This window comes from Scardinius erythrophthalmus, assembly GCF_964197995.2.
Source record: "Scardinius erythrophthalmus genome assembly, chromosome: 10".
Lineage (NCBI taxonomy): Eukaryota > Metazoa > Chordata > Actinopteri > Cypriniformes > Leuciscidae > Scardinius > Scardinius erythrophthalmus.
The window spans coordinates 40,235,904-40,241,942 of NC_138230.1; positions in this window are offsets into that span (position 1 = coordinate 40,235,904).

Sequence of the window (6,039 nt, forward strand, 5' to 3'; positions counted from 1 at the left end):
CGTTCATTAATAAACACGCGGAATCGCTGTGAAAATACAGACAGCGATGAGACAGTCAAAAGACAATGAGCGCAGTGCTGAAAAGGGGCGGGGCTACATAAGGTCTAGATGCAGTAGATTGTTTAAAAGCAAGCAGCTTTACAGTATTAGACATAAAACCTAAGTGTCTCTCTTTCAGGTAGAATTAGAATTACAACTTCACTTTCTATAAAGCAGCTCTCCAGTGTGTTTTGTTTTTACTCTCCTCTGACCTCAATGGACTGAACAGAAGAAATGAGCCGGAGATTTCCACGTCAAAGAAGGCGGAGCCTCAGAGCCACACCCAACTCACCATGGACCAATGGCAGTTTGAAGATGTATACAAGCCAGAGTGAACTTTTCCGGAAAGGTGTTTGAAAAAGCTGTTTTGAACTCCCGAAACAAACTCCAAATGAACTTTATTTTGGCCTGATGTAGTTTGAAATGACACACCAGTTTCACTTGAAGAATTGCTGCATTCCAGACAGATCAGTTTTTCCCAACCTAGTAGTGAAGCATTTGAGGCTTTCATCAAATTGTACCGAAAACAGGTTCATTACTCGAAGCTTTTAACACAATGCGCATTAGTGACATCTGGTGGTCACACTTGCTTTCTCCATCATATCTAACAAATCACAGCAGAGCAGAAAAAGCATGTGACCAAACAAAGCTTCGGCTGTCCCTGACATACAATCAATACAGTGTGGGATCAATACAGTTCTATCTAATCTCATCTAAATTAATTTGTGCCAAAGAGACCACAACTCTTGTCATGCGTAGCCTGGTCCACGGATTCACATATTGTATGTGATCATAATTATAGTACCGGTAGGCCTAATTGTAATTGAAAAAATATTTTGGGTGTTCTGTTTTTTAATAAAAATATAAATTATGTTATAGGAAATCATTTAAATAATGCCTCGTCCATAATCATTTCCCCTTTTATGCATCAGATGATTTTCATTTTTTTTTTTACCTTCTGATACTGCATGACGTTCAAAGCTTCAACTGTCATCAATCACGTGGTATTGTCATTTCGATACAAACACTGGTACAGTGTGTGATACAATAGTGCTTTAAAACTGAGTCGGAGCATCAACCGTCCTACCTCCTACTTGGAAGTGACATCTGGAATGTCGCTCGAAGTTGGGCATCTGACTTGTGAAGTTGGGGCAGATTGATCAAACCCAACCTCAGTGAGACGCGTCATGACATCACTTCCAAGATGGCAGCAAATCCTGCTCCGAGTGAGTGTAGAGCTATGCCAAAGGTAAAAAAAAAAAAAAACTTTATCATTAAGTTTATAAAATTCTACCTTAATTTTTGCTTTTCGTCAAGTGTTTTCAAAGCGAACACCAGCATTTTGTGTTATTTTTTTACACAAAAACACAAAATGCTCTCGTCGTCTTGTGAACGTGATGTGTGATTGACTAGAACTCACTGAGGTCTGAAGTGGGACATTTCAATTTGGATATTCCCACTTCCAACTTTGTTTCGAATGCAGAAAATATCAAGGCCTTTATTCTCAATGCATGAGTCTCTATTTAAATGTTTTTTTTTTTTTTGTTTTTTTTTTAATTAAGTTAAAACATAATTTCACTTAATGGGTTATTATTAGATTTGCTGGCATTTACTACATTAGGAGATTCACTTTAACATTTACTCAAATGTTCACCTAGATTAAGAAATTAGTTTGAGCAGATGGGGAGAGTTGTAACATGACTATCCCCCTCATTTACTTCTTTTTGGAAGGCAAAAAAACAGAGATGTTAAAAGCAAAAAGTGTGAAAAAAAAGTTGGCACACTGACACTGACAATGACAAAAAAAATGCATGTTCCCTTTCGTTCGGGAACTCCTACGTCTCGTCGGAGAGGTTTCCAATGAATTGGGATCACGCTAGGGAGACCAACTGTCTTCGAGTGAAATAAAACGAGCCAATAATCATTGGCATGCAGGATTTGCATTCCGCGGCCCGCCTACCAGCGCGGGTATAAAGCGGAAGCGAGCGCATACACAAACGCTTTCTGCTTCGGAGCCGACCGGTTGTGTCCTCTGAGTGTATAAGCGTTTTGGATTGTGTTTCCGTGAAGCTCAACGAGTCTGCTGTTTCAAGGAGTCTCTTGGTGTTGGTGTTACGGCGCGGCAGTGATCTTCGCGATCTCCCCGGTTCCATATGTCACTTCAAGCGAGCTGCTTTTTTCAAAGAGCTGTTGTCACAGCTGGTATTCGGTTGAGTGCACACAGTGGGCTTGCAGTTTCCCCGCTGTGTTGCCGCGTTGATCCCTGCGTGCTTCGGCACACTAAAAGAGTACTTTCTCTGAAAGAGCAACACGAGTGAAGATCGCGTCCTTTTAAGGATGACGTTTCACCCGTGTGTTTCTGGATGCGGGGGAGGACGATTCGGCCTCGCGCACGCTGAGGCAGTGTTAGTGGATGAGTCATGTTCTCATTGCGGGAACATGCCCATCGCGACATTGAGATTAAGACTGAGATCCCTCAGACGAGGGGGAGTCCCTTTGGCGATTCCCCGATCTAGTTCTTCTTCTGGTTCACTTCAGAAGAAGCCTACTTCGGCTAATCCCATGGGTGGTCTGAGAATTACTGTGAGGAATAACCCGCCGGGTGAAAGACCCCCACGGGCCCCTCAATCCTCCGTGTCGCAGCCATCGGAGTCTTCAATTGAGACGGTCGGGTCATCTCGTGTGACTCCCGCTGTTTCCTTTGGGGCTCCACCGGAGGACCAGATGTCGATCGCGGCATCGGAGGGAGAGCAGTCATCTTCTGGGGAGGACGATTCGGCTGCGCTGCCCCCTTCGGGTGTGGTAGCGTTGCCCGAGTCGGACCCGGAAATGGCTGCTATGCTTGCCCGGGCGGCCGCGAGTGTCGGGCTCGTGTGGAATCCTCCACCGTGTCCCGAGCCCTCGCGGCTCGACGATTGGTATCTTGGCGCGGGCCGTGCTGGTTCTCAGCACGCCGCTCCAGTGCCTTTCTTTCCGGAGGTGCATGAAGAGGTGACGAGGACGTGGAAGGCCCCTCTGGCGGCCCGACACAGACTCACTCCCTCTTCCTCCCTCACCACTCTTGATGGTGGAACAGTGAAGGCAGGGTCCGAAATTAACACCCGCCAAGCGCCAAATGCGGGTAAATTTTCTGTTTGGCGAGTAAATCTCAAAAGGCTATCCGCCACACTGGCGGGTGAATGTTCATAACAAAATATGAAATTTTAAGCGCGCACGCACGAGCAGAGAGAGAGAGCGAGTCCCGGCCGCGCGCGCGCACTCACTCACCATTCAGAGCGGTCAAGCTTCCCAGTACTTTTTGACAAACGTCCTTGACAGGGTGGCCAGAGTTTCTTTGCAGCTCAAGTCGGCGGCGGTGTGTACGTACAGTTAACGCTCTTTCTGTTGACGGCGCTGAGGAAAAAGAAGCTGTCGCCGCCCATTTGTGTCCTCCTGCGGTGCCATCAAAGCCGTGCAGAACGTCTTCAGCACTCGCGGATCGTGCATATTTCCGCCGCTGCTTCTGTTTACACACCATGGTCGTTCTTTTCTCGAGAAAAGGAGTTTTCTCATAGCGTTTGCAACGCAATACTCGTTCCCTTATCTCTCAGGGAACCGAACCGAGTAAGTTACGTTCTGCCTCTTACCACAGTCAGGTAACAAAACTCACAAATTATTATTATTTTTTTCACCCCAATGATAATATTTCATATATTTCTCACATTTTGATCAATACATATGTTAAGTTGTTTTTTTTTATAGGCTACATTTCAAATTTTGCTCTGGACATTTTTTTATGTTTGTATTCAACATAATAGGCCTACCTTATTATCTCAATTAAAACTACTGAAATGAATGTATATGTGACAAAAAAAAAGGCTGTTTATTATTTTGGCCGGTAAAAAATATGCTTGGCTGGTGGATTTTTTCATCTACCAGTCCCCGTGGCAGGTGAGCCAAAAAGTTAATTTCGGACCCTGAGTGAAGGGATACGAGGGCATCCCCCCAGTGGAACGGTCTGTGGCGATGCATCTGTGTCCCAGGACCGCGTCCACCTGGCGGGGTAACCCCGCGCTCCCCTCCCGCGCCTGTAGGTTCTCTTCCGGTCTGACCGGAAAGGCTTATAGTGCGTGTGGGGAAGCTGCTTCCGCCCTGCATGCCATGGCACTTCTCCAGGTTCACCAGGCGAAGGCGCTCAGTGACATGCAGGAGAGTGGTACTGCCCCAGGGGTGCTCCAAGAGCTGCGTACGGCGACGGACCTTGCCCTACGGGCGACGAAAGTCACCGCACGTTCCCTGGGTCGGGCGATGTCCACACTTGTGGTCCAGGAGCGACACCTGTGGCTCACCTTGGCCGATATGAAGGAGTCGGACAAGAGTAAGCTCCTGAACTCCCCCATATCCCAAGGTGGGCTCTTCGGCGACACGGTGGAGGACTACGCCCAACAGTTCTCCGCCGCCCAGAAGCAGTCGGAGGTGATTAAACACATCATGCCACGGAAGAAGGGTGCTGCTGCCCAGTCTTCACCGGCTCCGCCTCCGGCTACTCGTCGCCGAGGGCGCCCTCCTGCCGCCGCCTCCACCCCTGCTCAGCCTAGGCAGCAGCCTTCACCTAAGCGGCAGGGTGCCGGCCGCAAGAGAGCTGCCCAGCCTGCTCCCAGCGCCTCTAAACCTCCAGGTAAAAGGAGAGGGAAGAGACCCAGAGACGGGCGACCCAGGGGACATACCTGTTGCTCTTCGGGAGGGTGCCTCTGCACCACTCCTTTCCCCGGAGGAGGGCCGGGTGGAGAATCTTTGGTTTCCTTTTGTTTCTGTTCCGCCGCTGGCCAGCAGACCAGCGGTACCCAAAGTTTCAACAAAAGAGCAATTTCTATTTCCCCTGGGTCATACACGGTCGAGACTGGTAGTGCAGCACGACGCTCAGTTGCCTCGCCGCTCTCAGTCTCCTCCGTCCAAGAGGGCCAGGATGACAGTGTGCGCCGCAGCATTGCCTCGCCGCTCTCATTCCCCTCTTTCCAGTGCTCAGATGACAGTGATGCCGCCTCGGCCTCATCACTCTCATCTCCCACTGGGCAGGGAGGTGCGGATACTTGGACTCGATCCCCTCGGGCGTCGTTCCTCGTTTCCCCTCCCTCCTTCGCCTCGGGGCAATGAACAGCCGAACGCCTCCGCACCTTCCCTGTCGATTGCCCCCTCGTGGAAGCAGGTTGGTGTTGCATGTCACACCCAGACTCCACTTCCGGCCGCCCCAGGGCCTCCGGAGTCGAGTCTCTGCCTTCCACCTCGCTGCCCCACCCCGGGTACGCCGGTGGTCCGGGTCGGCTCACTGGTTCGGTTCTTCGAGGCCTGGCCAGCGCTTCCCAGACCGTCTCGGTGGCTCGCCCGGACCATCCGGCTCGGCTACGCAATTCAGTTTGCTCGCCGGCCTCCCAGGTTCAGGGGCGTCCACTTTACCCGTGTGCGGTTAGAGGATGCCCCTGTCTTGCGGAAAGAGATCGACGTCCTGCTGGCGAAGGACGCGATCGAGCCGGTCCCTCCAGCCGAGATGAGGTCTGGGTTTTACAGCCCTTACTTCATTGTACCCAAGAAAGGCGGTGGGTTACGGCCAATCCTGGACCTGCGAGTTTTGAATCGGGCCCTTCACAAGCTCCCGTTCAAAATGCTTACGCAGAAACGCATCTTCGAATGCATCCGTCCCTGGGATTGGTTTGCAGCGATCGACCTGAAGGACGCGTACTTTCATGTCTCGATTCTTCCTCGTCACAGACCGTTTCTTCGGTTTGCGTTCGAGGGTCGGGCATATCAGTACAAGGTCCTACCCTTCGGGCTGGCCCTGTCGCCCCGTGTCTTCTCGAAAGTCGCGGAGGCGGCCATTGTTCCCATGAGAGAATGTGGCATTCGCATTCTCAACTATCTCGACGACTGGCTCATAATAGCTCACTCGCGAGATCTGTTGTGCGAACACAGGGATATGGTGCTTCACCATCTCAGTCGGTTGGGTCTTCAGGTCAACTGGGACAA